The following is a 20,354-nucleotide window of genomic DNA, read 5'->3' as shown; positions in this document are numbered from 1 at the left end:
ACTGTGTTAGGCAATAGTGCAAGTAAAAACAAAAAAAAAGTATCTTTCTGTGTCAGTGCATTTACAACAGGATAAAGTTGACTCAAAAGTTTTTATGGGGGATAGTATTTACCAAATTGGTAGTTGAGTCTTCACGTTCAGAGGTATAGAAAGGACTGGGTATTTTCAGGTTTTAGATTTTTTGACATCAGAACATAAGAACTATAGGTTGGAGAAGGAGTTGCCAAAGGTAGAGTTCACTTGTGTGGGGCAATAAAGTTGATAAATTATGGTTAAAGATATATCTTTAATTAAAATTCATAGATGTGCCTCCCTGAAATTAACCCAGATGTGTCCTGTACACATGGGTTAATCATGGGTTTTAATGCAAAAGGGGTTTTTTGGATTATCAATTGATTGTTGTCTCCTAAGACTGGCTGACATCTATGTTGGGTTATGCCACAGTTTCTAAAAATGTGATCCAAAAACTACAACATGGCAGCAATATATGCTTGAGTTCTGGCTAGAAATTAGAAATCATTTGATTAATGGCAGCTTATTTCTGGTGATCTGAAGTTGCTATGAAAGAAGGAAAAGGGAATGTCCCGAAGCAAGGAACAAGATAATCAGAGAGCATATTGAAAAAGGAGGAGGAGACAGGCAGAGGGTGTAATATTCTGAAAAAGCAGGTAGAAAAGAGCCGATTTAAGATCAATGAGCTGAGGAACTGCAGGAGCCAGCGTTACCTGCATTTTTTCAGCACATGTTGAAAGGCATTGTGCTTGAAGGGGTAGAACACAGACTTCTGTTCTTTTCTCCCACAAACCGTGGAGTTGTCTGAGAAATGTTAAGCAGTTGGGAATGAAGGAGAAAGATGGTCTATATAACTGTATGAGATGTTATGTAGTCCTATGAAAAATGATTCTTATCATGAAATGTTAGAGAAACTCCTGGTTTTGTTTTTTTTTTTTTTAATAATCAAACTCTAGCTAACTTCACTCTTTCCTCCCCTCACCACATGCTGACATTAATAGGACTTTTGCAGTTGACTTGCAAGGAGCAAGATATGTTTATTTTATGCTTTTATTTTAATGATTCAATGTTTTTGTCCTGTTAGTGGGTTATAAATGCATATTGTTTGGGAGAGCTTGAAGTAATAAGGAGTAAAATGGAAAGTGCTCCTGGGAAATGGGTTATTTGTATAAAGCTGATGAGAAAAGTGCTTTATGTGAGGGTTCTGACTCTGTTAAAGGAGATTTGGCTCGAAGACAGCATATTTGTTGGCACACACGTTTACTTATGTCTGTTATTACACTACTTTGTCCTGTGCACAGAAAAACAGTGTGTATCAGATGTTTTTTATTATGTATCTTTGCTCTATGTGTCAGCATGTATTGGGAATATACAGACAAATTGATTCTGTGAATGTGTATGTCCAAATCATAGAATCATAGAATGGCTTGTATTGGAAGGGACCTTAAAGATCACCTAGTTCCAACCCCCCTGCCATGGGCAGGGACACCTTCCACTAGACAAGGTTGCTCAAAGCCCCATCCAACCTGGCCTCGAACACTTCCGGGGATGGGGCATCCACAGCTTCTCTGGACAACCTGTTCCAGTGTCTCACCACCCTCAGAGTGAAGAATTTCTTCCTTATATCTAATCTAAATCTACCCTCTTGCAGATTAAAGCCATCACCCTTTGTCCTGTCTCTACATGTCCCTGAAAAAGTCTTTCTCCAGCTTTCTTGTAGGCCCCCTTCAGGAAGGCTGCTAGAAGGTCTCCCCAGAGCCTTCTCTTCTGAGAAGGCTGAACAAGCCCAACTCTCTCAGCCTGTCTTCATAGGAGAGGTGCTCCAGCCCTCTGACCATCTTTGTGGCCCTCTTCTGGACTGGCTCCAACAGCTCCATGTCCTTCTCATGTTGGGGCCTCCACAGCTGAATGCAGTACTCTAGGTGGGGTCTCGTGAGAATGGAGTAGAGGGGGAGGATCACCTCCCTCAACCTGCTGGCCATGCTTCTTTGGATGCAGTCCACGATACGGTTGGCTTTCTGGGCTGCAAGCACACATTGCTGGGTCATGTTGAGCTTCTCATCAACCAACACCCCAAGTCCTTCTCCTCAAGGCTGCTCTCAATCCATTCTCTGCCCAGCCTGTATTTGTGCTTGGGATTGCCCCCACCCATGTGCAGGACCTTGCACTTGGCCTTGTTGAACTTCATGAGGTTTGCATGGGCCCACCTCTCAAGCCTATAAAGGTCCCTCTGGATGGCATCCCTTCCCTCCAGCGTGTCAACTGCTCCACACAGCTCGGTGTCATTGACAAACTTGCTGAGGGTGCACTCAATCCCACTGTCCATGTCGCCGACAAAGATCTTAAACAGCGCCGGTCCGAATACCGACCCCTGAGGAACGCCACTCGTCACTGGTCTCCACTTGGACATTGAGCCATTGACCGCAACTGTTTGAGTGTGACCGACCAGCCAATTCCTCATCCGCCGAGTGGTCCATCCATCAAATCCATGTGTCTCTAATTTAGAGACAAGGATGTCATGAGGGACAGTGTCAAATACGTTGCACAAGTTCAGGTAGACGATGTCAGTTGCTCTTCCCTTATCCACCAATGCTGTAACCCCGTAGTAGAAGGCTACCATGTTTGTCAGGCATTATTTTCCCTTAGTGAAGCATGTAGGCTGTCACCAATCACCTCCTCATTTTCCATGTGCCTTAGCATAGTTTCCAGGAGGATCTGCTCCGTGATCTTGCTGGGCACAGAGGTGAGACTGACTGGTCTGTAGTTCCCTGGGTCTTCCTTTTTTCCCTTTTTAAAAATGGGGGTTATGTTTCCCCTTTCCCAGTCAGTGGGAACTTCACCAGATGGCCGCGACTTCTCAAATATGATGGATAGTGGCTTAGCAACTTCATCCACCAGTTCCCTCAGGACCTGCAGATGCATCTCATCAGGTCCCATGGACTTGTGCACCTTCAGGTTCCTTAGATGGTCTTGTACCTCATCTTCTGCTACAGTGGGCGTTTCTTCATTCTCCCAGTCCCTACCTTTGCCTTCTGCGACTTGGGCGGTGTGGCTTGAGAAGAATTCTGCTATCACTCAGAGCCATCATACATTCAGTCAGGTTCTAGACGTGGAGAAATGGTGTAAAACTGGGAGTCAGCAGCTATAACACAAGTTGTTTAAAGGCTCAACAGGTGTAAATTTATGTAGCAGTAAAAAGGATGTGAGTACTAAGAATATCTGTAATTGCTACACTAGCTATGAACACATTTGAGGGAGCACAATCAGAAATATACTCATCATAAGAGCAAATGACAAAATAAAGATGTTCAAGACCATGTGGAAAGGAAAAAAAAAACAAACTTACCATTCAGCATCTGATTTTCTGAAAGTCAATGGCCAATACAGGCCATCCCATGAAGGGTGCTCAAGCTGTATGTTACTGATACTTTCTCAACTTACCTAACAGTAAAAAGCTGTCAGAGTAGTTCAAATCTGTGATTTATTTGACTCCATAAATGTTTTAAAAATCTTACTAATGATTTAAGAAAAAGACATGCAAACAATCATGAAAGATGAGCATTATTTAAAAGTAAATGTGGGTGTGGTGCCTTGACCCATTTAGAATATTAAGAAGTATGCTGCGTTAAAGTATTGAATATATATTTTCATTATTTATTGAGTGGCCAAAAATACCTTAAGAGCCTTTTAGGTAGTGTGTAATAACATCCCTTTCCCAAAAGTGGGTCAAGGCATGGAGTAGGCATTTAGTAGGCATGGAGGTGTTGGCTTGACAGTTGGACTAGATGATCCTAGAGGTCTTTTCCAACCTTAATAATGATTCTGTGATTCTAAGACTTCTGTAGCCCGCATTTACAACATGGGTCCCTTTTAAAAAATCCTATCCGTACAGAAGGAGCTGACACAATGAGTGGTCCAAATCCTGTATATCTTAAATGAGTATCTCCTTTGACCTTGATATGCCTAAACCAGGAGCACTAGCCACAGGATGTGGTCTAGTATATATTAATGACAAATTATCTTGAAGTCTTTTTGTCTTCAGCACTGCAAAAGCGCGATGATGATGTATACTGGCTCCTTGGTCTGCCTCCAGATGAAACTCCCCTCTTTCACATTACAAGAACAACAGGGAGCCTCTGATGACAGGAGGGAGGCTGCCAGGTTACTGCCCACGACGCAAGATTGTGTAAGAACAAAGGAGTAGCACGATGTGAATTAGGCATAATGAAGCACCTAATGCTAATAACAGTGGTGAAAAGGGAAGGAGTGAGCAAAGGTGGTTATCACAAGATCGTCCATTTGTTCAGTTCAGACCTTAAGTTGTTGTACCTTTTATTGGTTGCAGGGAATTATAAAGATGTAAATTACAAGGTAGTTTGATGAGTTATAGCTGCACGCACATTAGATCCAAGCTGAAACTGTAAAAGTAAGATATTGAGCAAATAAGCTTTACTAATATTGTATTATGCATCTCACCTCTCCCTCCCAGAGTTTTTTGTAATGTTATTTCCAGACAGTATGTTTCAGGAAGAGTGTTTTCTTAGTAAGCAAACATTTAGGTATTCCAATACATTCTAATACTCTGAGGACTTTTATTTTATAACAATCTTTCTTTTTCTTTATAAGGTGACAGTGGATATCTCTTGAAAAATTGCCTAATCTCTCTGTTTTATCTCCAGATTCTCTGAAAATGGTATCATTATGAATTATAATGAAACTCAAAAAGTGACCAGAATAGTAATTGAAAGAACATTTGGCATCTTCAAAAATGAGACTTAGATGCTTAGATAAATGTGGTGGAACAGAACTAAACTGCCCTTTAAGAAAGTTCAGAGTAGTCCTGGTAAGTGTATGTTATGTAATACAGCCATTAAATAGGCTTCATCTGTAAAGACGAAAAGGAAGCAATTTAATGAGTCAATCCAAATTATGGAAGTAAATGACCATAATGATGTACTTGGAAAATTATGTCATGATAGGACAGAGGAAATTAAAAAGAAGGTGCTAGCTATCTGGAACCAAAGCGTAAGCTGAAGTAAAGCTGACGCCTTTATTCTGAAGCGGTGCAATAGTAAAAAGAGAGCTTAGATTTGGGACTGCAGCACAGGAGAGGAGGTGCTGTTTCTGGCTGTTACGCAGACCTCCCGCGTGTTGGCTCATACGTGCCTTCTGAGCCTCCTGGGTCTTTAAATTTCATCCTAGAACCATTTTAGTTTCAGTAAAATGGAAACTAGAAATACCATCTTTCCAATGCTAAAGGAAAAGTGGACTGCAGACCAGTAGACTACAGTTTCAGGCAATAAATGGATTCCAAGTTCTTTACTTCTCATGCCAAACAGCAGGACTGGGGACTGCTTCCCTTCCCCTCACCTCCTGCAGTCTGCTCAGTGAACAAGAAGGCTGTAGCAAATGCTACAAAATTAGGTTCCTGCCTTTTTTTTTTTTTTTTTGGTCTGCAAAAGTCCCAAAATTATGTGTTTCTGTATGTGTACGCCCAGGTTCAGCTACAGCAGCACAGGCAGTTCCACCAGTTAGGACAGCATTTCCAGCTTCGTGCCCGCTCCTTGAAGTGGGAACTGTGGGTTTGAAGTCCCTCAGACAGGCTGGCCTCCAATCCAGATCTTCTTCCCAGGCTCTTAAACAACAGGTTGGCTTGGCTCTGCCCCTTTACTGGGCTTACCACGGAAAACGGCTGTGACTGATTGCTGGGTTTGGTCCTACCGGTCCTGTGCTGGACCATATCCATCAGCTCAGGTTCCTCAGGTGATCCGAACATACATTTCTGAATTGTATGTAGCTTTGGGCTACAAATAGCCACTGATGCAATCAAGATGATCAGGCTTTGTGCAGTGTAGGAGAAATTTAGGTGGTTTAGTAAGTTCTCTGGGGGGAGGATGTATGTACTTATAGCTTCTTAGGAACCAAAGTAGTTAGGCTATAGCAATATCCCTCTTTAGGAACAGGGTCTTCAAGTGAACACTTAAGGCACCCAAATTCTTTATCACCTCTTCTCTTGCCAAATTCTTCATGATCCCATAGGGGCAAACTCCCTTTCCCAGACAAAAACCTGTACTAATGTGAATGGGGGACATAATTTTTTGTGCTGCAAATTTAAATAGAGGGAAGAAAAAGTTTTCAGCCATAGACTTTTCAGTATTTACAAACATCAACTCAAAATTATTTGATTATGAGAGACCCTAAGATAGGCAAGATACTGCAGCTTTTCTAGGAAAGCTCATGTTAAAAGGACCCGAATATTCAGTTATTTATGCATAAAGTGCAATAAGCTCTTCCATGAATAGTATTAAAAGACATCTTTCTGTGGATTTCTGTCCTATATTTTCTACACGTTCTCCTCAAAATCTTAAAGTATCCCCAGCCTTTATTGTGTCCAGGTTTTTGACCCCCTCCTTGCGAGAAATGGCACATGCTACCTAAAGCTTTGCTTATGCCAGTTGTCCTGCTAATACACGTATGCTGTCAGCCCAGCTGTCCGTTGGCAAACAGCAGAGGTAAATGTCAAGTTCTTGCCTGTCCCCCTACTATGAGGACAGCACAAAACTATTTCTCTGTAAACAGCACAGTATAACTATAGCCCACTGATTCAGTTTTGTTTAGATAATTTACAATATTGCAGAAAGTAAACAGCAATAAGAGGGTCAGACACATATACAGAAAGAAGTGCACTGCACTTGATTTGTCATGAGAAATTTAATTTTTTTGGTTTTAATTAAGTTTTCCCAACTTAATCCAAGTGGTGTTACACAAGAACTGATGAGCAGTCTTCAGAGCTAATGTTTTTTTTTCCTCTGTCTACAAAAATATATTTATTTCTTACTAAGGAGAAACGAAGGGCCAAATCATCAGATGGGAGAAAGCTGTGTTACTCCATTCAACTAAAAAGAGATCAGTTTGTACCGGATTTATATCTGGCACTTGTTAGTTCTGGTCTGCTTATATGCCTCCAGGTTTGAAAGGAAAAGAAATCCTCCTACGTGATTTTGTCAGAGCTGTCTTGTTAGGGATCAATTTGACCTCCTCCTCCACCATTCACATTTTGGAGTTTTTAGCCAAATCAGGGCCATCAGCAAAGTGAGAGGATTATGGAATAGTGAGGGAGTCATGCTCTGACATTTTGGGGGGTCGTGCACAGCTGCGGGATGAGCAAGGACAGATATTACTGCAGGATTAATCATGGTTCATAAACCTGGGACAAAAAATGTGTTGAAAATATTTGTTGTAGGAAAAAAGAGTGAGGAACATTCTTGCTCCCGTGGACTGGATGGGCTGTACAAAACATTCAGAATAAATGTGGCTGTTGAGCAGCTAGTGACACTACATCAAACGAGCTTTAGCAGGGGAACAAAAGCGATACTGTTTTATCTTTACTGCTGATTAAAGTCTGTAAGTAATGTATCTACAAAATTATGCACATTTTAAACAAAAATCTGCAAGACGTCACAAGCAAGAAAAACAAGTCGCAGGGTGCAAGGCAAAGCGTTCCTCCAAGGCATTGATGTTTAATCAGTCTGCTGTTACTGTCCCTCTCTCGCAGTGACTGCAGTGTCATCTGAGTTGCGGGCTTAACTGCATTGTGCCAAACGGTTGCTGTAATACAGCTGTTTAACGCTTTCCTATGCTCAGCTGAGCCACGATAAATAGTAAGTCTGGAGTAGATAGAAGGTTTTTTAACTGTTACTACCTTCCAATAGGTTCATCCTGAAATAACTCACTATAACCAACATCCCATCCAAATATGAAAAAACAAAACCAGAAGACCAGACATAAAAAAAATTGAAAACAGAATGCCATAGGAAAAATAATCAATGACATAGTGTTAAAGAAAGTCACTCTGTGGAAAGGCTTTAGTATAGCAAAAATCAGTCATAGTTTTAAATAGGGTAGTACATAATGGATAAGGAGATCTGGGGAAACACTGGAGAGAGGTTTACTCAGTATTAAATGATGATGCAACATCTGTACATTCCATCCATCACTGATTATGTGAAAGAACATTTGATTCGGCAAATTATAGAGAGGCCTAACCCTCTAGCTTTTACAGAGAAAAAAAAAAAAAAAAAGGAACAGGTTATACAACCTTGAAAATATCCAATTTTTCTTCTGTCTACACAGAAGCAAAATGATGTGCAGTTTTTTATATACTAGGCTGGTTCTGAGAAGCTAGTCATTAAAAATATCAGTTGCTTTCTCCTAGAATGAATAGTTTTCAAAGATACCAAGAAAATGTGCTTTATTTTTAAAAACTTATTTAATTAAAGATAAAACTGCAGGTTCAGGTCCCTACATATAAAGGGCTTCAGATCTACATTGCCCAACTTGAAACCATTCTTACAGTTGTAGTCTACCTTCTATCCCAAACTATCTATTTTTCCTTCCTAATGTTCATGCAGAACCATCCATAACGCTGACCTTCAGTGAAGTCTTTTTATCCTTATCCATTTCATATTGCTCTGTTCATGTTTATTAACTTTTTTTTAATTACGTCCTTTTCAAAAAGCATCTTTCTTTACTAGTTTTCCACCAAAGCAATTACATTATGACATCTGGCAACATAACCCCCAATAGAACAGATAACTACAAAGTACCACCTGATTTTGTAAGTTTTCAGTCTCATTCGCAAAATAGCAATGATCCTGAATTTTAAGTTATCCCACAGCCAAATCTTTGAACGTTAGCCAAAAGGTAGTCCTAGCCCAAGTATTGCTTGCCTTGGTCCAATCTGTAATGTAGTCTTCAGATCTACTGGAAAGTAGGATCTGAAAGAGGAAAGTATTGAGTCTTACAAGTTACAGCATGACATTTCTTCACACGTGTGCCCTTGCCCCATGAAAGGAGTAAGCCAATGCAGATAAGTTTGATTCTCTTTCATTCTAGGATGGCTTAAGTCAAATTAACTTGCATTTGCTATGGATGCACACAGGGACAGTAAACGACAATTCTGTCGTACGTGGTTACATGCTAAGAAGTTGGTAACTTCACCATGAAGCTTTACTAGATGGCTAAGAAAGCTAATCAGCAGACCAAGTACTAAATGTGTCTGTATAACATGCTTCCCTAAAGAGTATCTTCAAGATTGAAAGTCTGATTAGTCTTTGCTCAATCTGACATGAAGCTGGATTGCTTGAAATTGCTTTTTGATCTGAATAAAGGCTATGATACAAGAGCAATATTGGAGCAAAGGCATTTTGGGGGAGCGTCAGAAGAGCATCACCTCAAAGGAATTGCCATTTATTTTTTCCACTTCTACAGTGTACAAAGTTCAAGACAAAAGTTACTTTGAGAGCTTGAATCAGGTTGTAACATTTCCAAAATGCATGGCTAAGCAAGAAATGTCATTCACTCAAGCGATCATCGAAATGTTTCTAATTACATCCCTGACTAATTATATTACCGTATACCTTTTAAGTAGTGTTTTTAAAATTACAACACTTGGCTCAAAATTGATTCCTTATTTTTAGGCAATTCTTCCTATCAGCTTGAACCAACAGTGCTTAATCAGATGATAAGTTTTCACATAGAATTGCTGATTATAGTCCCAAACCTGAAAAGTGCCGCAGGATCAGAGGAGGAGGGGGAAAAAAAAGAAAAAAAAAAAAAAAGAACAGGATAACTTCATTCTATAATTCACCTAGGAATAATTAGTGCAGTTATTTTATATGATATCCTAAGGATATACTGAAACTCTATGTCCTTTGTGTGATATCAAGAAAGGACACTGCAGATCCTAACTGAAAATAGGCCAGAAATTTGAGATCGTTGCTCTCCACCAGCATTTCTGCCACTGAATGGGATATTCCCATAGAGCTAGGAAGTCCTGAGTCTGCAGAACATGTCACATACTTCAGTTGGGGAGCACAGGAAACAAATCTAATGCTGTGCCGTTATCTTTTGTTTCTTAAATAGTCAATTTGGCTATGATGGCGTGAAGAAGCTAACCATCATTCCAGAAGCCTACAACAACTTTGCAAAGTCCAGTTCCCACGTACAGTCCAGGAATGGGTGCAGAGCACCAACGGCTTTGGATAGACACGACCTGTGAGAGCAAATCCTGACTCAATGGGAATATTGTCTTTCCAAATGCCAATTAAAAAAAAAACATATATATATATATATGTAAATATATACTCTACCCATTTTTTATCTGACTGCACTAGATACGCAGATAGTGGGTTGGATGTTTTGTTTTCTCCTCTACGCACATGTCCCAACAGCAGCCATGTCCAGTCAACTCAATACTCCTCAAGTAATTGCATACTGGTGCCCAAGAGGGTTTGGCTTTGAAAGCTATTTAAAGCATACCAAAAGGTGAATTTTCCTGTCCAAAGCTTCTCCAACATTTTTCAGACCTTTAAGCTGACACCTTAACTACATTTTCTGATGTTGTCTTGGTAAAGGTTTAAACTAATGGGTATAGATAAATCCTTTAAGGAATACATCATCTCTTGCCAACATTCTTGCCAAAATTTATGTTCTTGTTAATAGTTTTGTGCTTATACATTAAACAGCCCTTAAGTGCTTCCACTTGGCTATATAAATGCAATTATTTTATTCATGTGAATATTTCTGTTCAGTGTATTTGTTGTGAGATACCTGATCTAAGTTTAAGTCTGGAAAGGACAGGAAAGGTAGGCAATTTCCATCCCTTACTGGCATTTGGTTTGGACTATAAATAAAAAGTCCCTACTAAGGTCCAAACTGATTTGTGGCAGATGTTGCACAAACACTAAATGGAGGCATCATTGCCCAGCAAACTTTACAGATTAAGACACGAACATGTGAAACAGAACATGAAGGCTGAATTTGCACATAAATGAACACAGCAAAGAAGTATTACGACATTTTCTGTTCCATGTATGTTTCTGAGTATGGGAAATTTTTCCTATCGAATCTTTTTGAGGAAAACAAAAAGAAGCTGAATCATGTCAACCAAAATATGTGCATACTGTTTGAAAAAGTTAGAAAAAATCATTTTTTAATAAAAATAATGTTTCAAAAAATCAATTCCTTTATAATAAAAATGGAGCTTAAGAAACAATTTGAATTACTTTATTTAGGGTCAAGCAAATACTTTTTCAATTCCAAATAATTTCATCTTTCTTTTCATTTTTGCCAGACTGACTAGAAAGGAAAGTAAAATGAATTATCAAAAGAAAATATTGATTGTTTTTTTCATTTCAGTCAGCAGACAATAACAAAAATGAAATCAGGTATTCACGCATTTCTGGTGTTTTTGTTGTTGCTAATGCAAGGGTAGAGGTTGGAAGTAAACAAGTAGCAAAAAAGCAAGACGCGAGTAGGTTACATGAGAGATATGAGCTGTAAATCAGGATTTGAAGAAAGACAAGGTAATGGATGTTTAGATTTTAGGATGGAGCTTTTCCTGTGTTTGAAGAGTAGTACAAGGGAAAGTGTGGATATACAGGATAAGTTGACAGATGGACAGTAAAGTCTGAGAATATTGGGAAAGGTGAGCGTCCTAACAAGTTAATGGATCAAACAGGCTAGAGCTGTGTAACCAAGTGGTTTGGCTTTAAAGGCAAGAAGCTATTATTTGATACAGATGTACAAATGATGCTTCTCATATTTGGCATGCTCCCCCATATAAGAAATGAAAATACAAAATGTCGTAGATTTAAACATGCCCTATTTATTTTCCTCGCTTACTCCAGTTTTGCTGTCAAAAAACCCCAGTGGCATTAGGCTACCCAGGCTGGTATATAAGGCGTACTGTTTCAACTGGCTTTTCAAAGTAGTTCTTATTTGCCAGAGGAGAGAAAATTTAAAAAAAAATCATATTTCCAGGACTGTTTCTATGGTACTAGAAAAGTACAATGTAGTCTGTCTGTTATTTCTCATTGCCACCAAGGTCACACCTATCTGGCAAAAAGCCTAGATTAGGGTCTATTTTACCTCACATATTTTAGCTGTTCAGAGTTAAACATTGTTTTGCTATTGTGTGGACAAAGATTATAGTGTTTAAAAACCATGTTCACCCCCAGATAATTTATTTGTCTTTATTACAGTAAATTTATATATTGATCTTTACTACAGTAGCATCTAACATTATGTTTAGCATCCATACTCTATCATGCAGGGCTCTGCACAGCTACGAGAGAAGAATGCAGTCTAGGTAATATAGCATATAGGGAACAATATATTTATATGGTTATACATACATAATTTAGAATTACATATAATATAGATTTATATATATATAAAGAGGGAGGTTTTTTCTGGGATCCCATTCACTGTAACACTTAGAAAATACTTTCTCTGGGTTTTTTTTATTCCCCTGTCATGATGAATTTTTTTCCCCTTAAATTAATTTTTTGGCAAATTTCTCATAAATTTTCTACCTATTATACATCTCTACTTTTTTCTTTTTTTCTTTTTTTTAATATTCTCACACTTCTTTGCATTTGGAAGGATATCAAAATACTAGAGCAGCCATGCTACTTTCATTAGCCCTTTCAATGAAGAAAAATAGAGTCAGACATAATAAATAGATGTAGAAAAATTAAGTGCTATTTCTCAGAAAAACATATTAAAAGTTAGCCTATATATATAGGCTCAAGTCATATATACATTACTTGATGCATATTTTTAGTTTAGTATTTGCAGGAAGATGGATCCCAGCCCATTAAAACTAAAATTTCCAGAAAGACAGGCACTCTGATGTATCATCTGTCAAGGTAAGGGTACTAAGAACCACTAGCTGACTGATATGATGGATTTTCACTTTCTTACTTGCTTTTAGAAGGAAGAAAGTGTGGAGCTGAACAGCTGGTAACATTTGCTAAAAGATTATGGTGCTGAGATTCGGATTTAAATTTGACTTCTTGGCCGTAAACCCATGAACAACACATGAAATGTTCCTATTCCTTAACATATTTTCACTTGAGAAGAATTACTTCAAATGCTTCCTATATAAAAACCGTATAGGATTAAAGAGCAAAGTGGTCTCCAACTGAAAAAAAACCTCATATATTTCCTGTAAAAGGAAGTCATGTAAGAGGCACAAAGCTTTCTTTAGGGTAGCTGCTACCACCTTCTGTAAGAGTGTTGAAACACATGTAAATGAGAAGAAATGTTAAAAAAAAAAAAAATAAAATTTGGCAATATAGTAAGACTCTTCCCTAAATTGTCTCCTTTAGGCTTAGAGCTACAAAAGACTTTCCTCATGTACGTGACAGAGTAACCAAGTCAAAATATCTCTGACTACTCCGCCGTATGATGTAGCTTGGAAATATTTTAGAACTGATGTGCAACTAGCCCATATGCTGTCACAAATACTGTTAGCACCTCTCATAGGTGCAAGTAAAGAAAGTAGTCTGTGGTATTTGCAGCCTTTGACCAATCAGTATGTAAACTTTACTAGCTATTTTGGTAAATTTTAGAGGAAGATATTTGCTCGCTAAAACTAGACCAAGACCACCAAACCTGTTTAAAAGCAAATAAATAAGTAAATCAAGTCATAGTGTTTTCCAGGCTTTAGCATCAGAAGTTGTCTATGAAACAAGTGAAAAGCTGAACCAGTATGTGAAACTGTGATAAAAATAAATACAAAGAAGAATACTTTTGTGTTTTTCTGAGGAGTCTTTGCAAACATAATGTGAACATACTCCATCAGAAATCTCTAAAAACCTAAATAAAATCCCGATCCTAACTGTACTGTCCTGTAGATCTGGGGTAAGTGATCAGACAGCATCCCTACACTAATTATCAATAAGAGCTTTGAGTTATAAGAAATAATTGCAATGAAGGGCTTATTTCACAGAGCATTCTGAATCATTTGATGAGGTGGCCTGATTTAAGCTACAGAAATTTCAATAAAACCAGGAAGAGTCATACAAATAGAAGCAGAAAATATGACAGATATTTCAGATATGAAACCACATCTTGCAAAGTGGAGAGTCTAGAAGAGTGTTTGGATTTATAGAGGTCTGGGAAGCCTTCTTTACAGTCGAAGACTAAACAAGATCGATTTATTTAGTTTGTCTGAGAAAAGATTATGATTAAGTCACCTTCTAATCTATAAGTAGGAACATGGAGAGAAGACTTCTGATAATGGAAAGCTCTTTAATCTAGCTGACAGAAGCATGGCAAAAGCCAATGGACAAAATCATTTAAATCACTTTGGAAATAAAACACACGGTTTTAAACCATAGGGATTCTGTGTAACAAATTACTGAAGCACATTATTGATTCCCCATCATTTTAAGTCTATGTTGGGATGTTTTTCTAGGAGAAGAGTCCTAACGCTGCCAAACATTATAGCCTTGATGCAAGAAGGGCTCAGTGAAAGTATATATTATGAACTCCACCAAAGGTCAGACTAGGTGAACATAATGGTATCTTCTGAGTTTATAATCTATAAATCTTCAATATTAGGCCATGGTTTATGCACTTCTGTAGCTTCTGTGATAAGTTGCATTGTCCTTTGGGGAAAATTAAAGTAGATAATTCTGGTTTTTTCTTTTCCTTTTCATTTCGTGGCATCTTCTAATCTAGCTGGCTTTGTTTGTGCCTGCCGAAAAGGAGAGCTGGTATCATTTAGCGCTTCACAAACATGTGGCATATGTTCCTGGGCTTCATTTTGTACACTACAGCTCAGTGACTCTAAGAATTAACATCTTGTGTCCTTCATTCTCCCACGCACCTCACTTTTTCTTTTTTTTTTTTTTGTTGTTATCGCTGATATTTTTAAGAAATCCAGAAAACTTCCTGCAGAGCAACTGCGCCTAAATACTCTTATAAGCTTCATTTCTATGATATGTTGGGTCGTCTCTGCATCTGTTGCCTGCAGCTGAAGTTGTGGATGCGGTTTTAAAAATCTCGAGCAGGAGCAATCTGTGTGAGAATATTAGAGGATGTTGCTAAGAAGAAATATATTGACAGTCAGATCAGTTTATTGAGCAGCAGGCAAGAATTTAGCAGGGTTTGCTAGTATCAGTAGTTTATAATTGCTTTGTTTAGTAAAAAAATTAAGATAGGCTGTTTCCATACAGCAAAGCAAATGTAGATATTCAGCTGTAAGGGGGGGTGTGGAGGGTGTCTTAAATTACGTTATGCTCATCAAACATTGAAAGACTTTACTGAGCAGAGGTTTGGTAGCAGAAATCTTCAGAGAGGGTACATCAGTGCTAGTAAATAGAATTGGCGAGAAGTGATTTTTAACGAATAATGCAGGAACTGGCAGTAATTTTAACAAACAGTTCTGCTGGCAGGGACTGACTCACTCCAATGCAGTAAAGACTTTGTTGTTAGAAGTACTTTCACTCACATTAGGATCCTGACTACCTGAAATCATCCCAGACGTAATGGCCCGCTTTGAAAGAGCAGGAAGCATTAAACAGATTGGCCAATCCAAGGCAAATCACTACACTAAAATTTATTGGAAGCCTATTCACCAAATAACATATCCTGGAGTTAAATTCAGTGGCTTTTGGTCTCCATGTGTGTAGACTCCAGCCTGTGATTTCAACTCAATAGTATGATTCTGTAAAATATGTCTTTGGAAAACCGTAAGACTAGTAGACATTTTGGGGCACGGACTACATAAAGACAGCAGCAACAACAAATTCTTGTTCTATAAAGAGGAAGGAGACCAGTATGCTAACAGTATGATTCATCCTCCTTAACTTTAGCCATCCAAACGGTAGGTGTTGAATCAAAGTTAGTCATCCCTTTTTTGTCACTTGTGGAGGAAGATGTATCCTGCCTGCTCTGGATAGCTACTTTGGAAATTGCTCTTGAGAAAGACTTCCCTCTCTCCATTGCCGGTGGAGGACCCCCAGGGGAGCAGCCACTGAAAAGCTACATCTTCCAACCTAAATCTAGACAAGAAGTCTCCTCTTAAGACCCACTCTGGGCTGAAACCAAGGGTGTGGGGTTCAGTCTGTTCAAGGTATACATACAAGGGTATGTTGGTTTCAGTGCATGCACAAGTTTCGATTAAAATAGCTAAATAGAAGAGAAAGCAAGGGAGAGCCAGAGGCAAAGTAAAATTAAGTTAACCATAAGACCCCAAGAATCACACTTGCCTCTTCAGCCTATAGCAAAAATAAGAACACAATCCTAATCTCAATGAAATGAGACAAGGAGAAAAATTGTGTCCAAGTGAGGTGATTCAACCAATATTCTGTCAGAGTGTTGCTGGGGGTTTGTAAAAAAATAAAAATCAGCAGAGAGAGTATAATAAAGCAGTGAAAGAGAAGTTTGCATTGGCATTTCACTTTTTAACAGCTCTCTGCTTCAGAATGATTTACTGCAGGGTTTGTATTGATTTACAGTTATTAGACAGTTATTGTAATTTATGTTGATAAAGCAATAAGGGAGCACTGAAAATATTTATTAAATCTGAGAAACTCTATAGCACTTGGGCATTAATCAAAGTTGATCATCTACAATATATGTGCTAATAAACCATTAGTGAATATTTAACCTGCAAACACAATACAACAAGCTGATAGATTACCTCCTTCAGGAACAGATAGACTTCATGGGAATTTAGAATTATTTAGCTTGTGACACAGCACAGGATTTAAGAGTGGGAAGCAATTTTACCGTGTGATTTTCTTTTTTAGTGTCTGAGTTCCTTAAGAAAAGAGTGCTAGAACTAATTTTGTTTCTTGTTGATTTAAACATTAGCAATCCTGGGATTTGCAAGAATCTTAAAGATATTTATAAGGGTGAGTCAGATACTCTATTGTGTAATGTAATCAGGTGGCCATCTTTGATTTTAATGCAGAAAGTGTAATAAAACTTGGGTATGAGAACAACTGCGTGAGAAAAACCTAAAGGACCTAAGGCTTCTCAGCACTTTGTTGCAGGTGTCAGAGAAAGAAGTATTAGGGGTCAGTTTAGCACTTGCATAAGTGTCCTGATTAATCTGAGATTAAATGATCATTTGTTCAGCAAATAGTGCAAAAGACTGGGCACGCTTTTCTGACCAGCTGAGCTAGTCTCTTCCTAGGCAGATCTCCAGGTTAAGGGACAGTTTTCATGCTCGCCCTGTCCTTGAAAAGGTGGAGCGATGGTGGAAGGGACACTGCCTGGACAGGAGTTAATCCATTAACACCTCCTGGTTGATTCATTTTCTGCTTCAACTCATTTTAATTCTCATTCTGCTGATTGTTTCCTTTCAGGAAGGGCATTTGTGGAAAGGTTATCAGCTTCTTGGAAGGACATACCAAAGCCACCAAGCACAAACCTAGCCCACTCTTCCAAATGAAATGAGGTATAAACAGCTGCAGACAAATCCTGGCTTCATTGATGTGAATGGGAGTTTTCCCATCAATGAAGACCAGAATTTGGCCCTAAGCAAAATGTTTCAGCTCTGAGTGACGTGCATATTAGAAGCGTTAAAAAATGGTTGCTTTTAAATTAGGAATAGGGAAAGAAGGAAATGGGCTATTGCAGACCATATTCGGTAGTCGTGGGCCATATAACAAAAAGCCAACGGTAGTAGCAAACTGCTGTTACCAGGGGAACATCATACGGGATGTGAAACATTAAGCTTTATAGATATGGAGCCTCACTACACAGAAGTTAGAGTTATAATTACCAGAGGAAATGATAACATTATGCCAGATACTGAGGACATGTATGATGCATTTACGAGAAAGAAATTAGTATGAATTGCAAAGGCTTCCCTTAAACTATCTTAACTAAGGTCTTTAAAAACTTGCGTTAACACCTTTTTTAGATAGGCTGCAAAAGTTCACCATGCACTAAAAATGTCTTCTGCAAAGTTTCAATCTGTGAACCATTAATATTTCCTTTAATTTAGCTTGTGTGCTATTTACAAATTAGAATTGACTGCCCATGTAAACGGAGCTGTTGCAGGTAGTTATTCCATTATAGGGAATGATTACTTTTGTTATTCCCTACCACCCCCCCAGTTAAAACCGCCAGACTATACTGCTTACTCACAGGCATGACTCTTCACGAAGATTTTTATTTCCCAACCACAATATTGATACAAAATATATTCAATTCTTAGTAGGTATTCATGGCATACACTGTAATGGTCCATCTGTTACTAACACCCTGCTATGCATAATGTTTAAACTGTGTGGCTTAGGAGTAAGAATGGTTAGGATTTTTTTTTAACCATACCTGTCATTTGCTTAGCACAGTGGGCATGGGAGGAAGGAGAAGCTAGCTTGGCTGATGTGTAGGTGCTGCTGAAGTGTGTGTTTTAGTATTATCAACATGAGGTGCCATAGCAGTACATGTAATAATAATATAATCAAGCATAGCTATAGATTAGTGGGACTGTTAGCAGAGATCTGGTCTTAAAATGCTTAAAATACAGAGATGTTCTGCTATAGTTTCTCTGAGGACCCTGCTCATAGATGTAATTGATGATAGAGGTATAACCTGTCTGTCTTATTATATACTGTGTCTAGTAACAGCAGCACCAATAGTTCCCAAGCCTTTTCCCACACCATATTTGTGTCCATGATTTCTCTTACTATCTCACTTTGACATTCACAGATCTGCTTCTGTTGTTTAATGTAAAGATGTCAAGGGAGAGATGTCAATACCCAATAAGGGATGAAAACTTCTCTTACTTTATGCTATTTAGTAAATAAAGTTATAAAACAATGCAAAGCTGCAAAATATTTTTTTTTTTCCAGAAGAACCACATGTCCAGAACTTCCATTTGTGTCCCTAGATATGCTGGGGGGTGGTGGCAAGAAAAGACCTTGTAGGCACATCTGGTGATTTTCTCCATGCTGGCATTTAAAAAAGGAAACAAAAAAAGTTAATCCAATACATGTTTCGATGTGGTAAATTTTAGAGAGGAATGCTGCTTGCCCCCAATGTTTTTACGAGTTCCAGGTGGAAGTTTTATGGTCTTAATGATTCAGCAATATCTGGAGATAGTGCAAGCCCATCAAAGGTGCAGGAATTATCCCAATCCTTCCTTTCTGTTGCCAGTAGAATATGCAGCTAGCAATTCCCAAAGCCTCCCTCCAGCATTTCTCTGTTGGATTCACATAACATGTCAAAAAAATGATTTCTCTCTCTGATTACTGCAGTAAAATAAAAAGCACTGAAAAAGCAACATCTCAAAAACTTAAGTCGCAGTTACATGAAAAATCCAGCTCCCTGTAAAAAAGCATAACTAGGGAGTCACAGTTGTTACTCCTTGTTACAGCACTTTTTATTATTACAATGCCATTTTGAGACCCTTACAGTATGAAAGTAAGAAAGAGCAAGTGAGCAATCAGCTTCACAGGCCAATAGCCTAAGATACATCAGCTCCAACTTTAGTGCTTTGGAGTCTGCAGCAGTTTTTGTTGGCTGAACTGCAGAGGCTGGAGGGGAACAACATTTTTCTATCCTGTTGGCTTTTTCTACCTCTTTCCATCTGGCAGTGGCACTTAATAGTTAAAGCAGGAAATGGAGTTCTGGCTCTAAGGGTCTAACATTTAGTTATTGTCTTAAGTAATCATAGACATATATAGAGAGAGAGCTTCAAGTGTATTTAAGTGCTTGAGTTTTACTAAAGCAATTTGGAATTAGGCAACTAAATACCTTTCAGAAGCTTACAGATCCCTTTCAAGTTCTGGTGCTGCCTAATTTCCTTCTTTTAAATTTCGAAGACAACAAGAAACATCTGTGTTAGTAGCATTATTTTCAGCACTGCCAATTATGTGCTGTTCTAATTAGAGTCAATGAGAGGTGTGGGCTTTTACTTCCCCTGTAAAAACATTATCAAATGAAACAGGGCATTTTATTCCAGCCTTCTCACTTGATTCAGCACATCACAGGTGCAGGGCAGTGAAGATGTGAACACACTTTTCGAAGACCTGGGAAGGAGGAAAAGCAAGGGGAGCTGATCTTGTGCGTTCAGAGCGGTGCTACAGCCATTTGATTACTCTGGTTTTACAGCAGGACTAAGGTAAAGGTGGAACAAACGCATGCTGAGCCAGAGAGCACACTGACCTCCCAGACAGTGCAGGCTCGGCTATGCAAGACCATAGCTACAAACAAAAACCCTTGAAGGACTCAAGATAACCTCAGCCCACAGCCCAACAACCTTGTAATTAGCAACAACTTTGTAATTAGCATGACATTTTCAGTGCAGAAGGACATTTGAGGTCAAGACCTCAGTATCCCTGGTTCAACCCTTACTATTTCCCTCTCTTCCCCCAGCTACTGTTGCTGCTACTGGACTTGGCTGGCTCCACACCACACTGAATTGGCAACTTTTTTCTCTTTGCACTGAACAACAAATTGAAGAAACAGCCACGTGTATCATGGATAAAAAGGCAGGGAGGGGATTTAAATCGGCTGGCAAATTCTGA

Source organism: Ciconia boyciana, chromosome 5 (genome assembly GCF_034638445.1).
Source record: "Ciconia boyciana chromosome 5, ASM3463844v1, whole genome shotgun sequence".
NCBI lineage: Eukaryota > Metazoa > Chordata > Aves > Ciconiiformes > Ciconiidae > Ciconia > Ciconia boyciana.
This window is presented reverse-complemented; position numbering follows the sequence as displayed.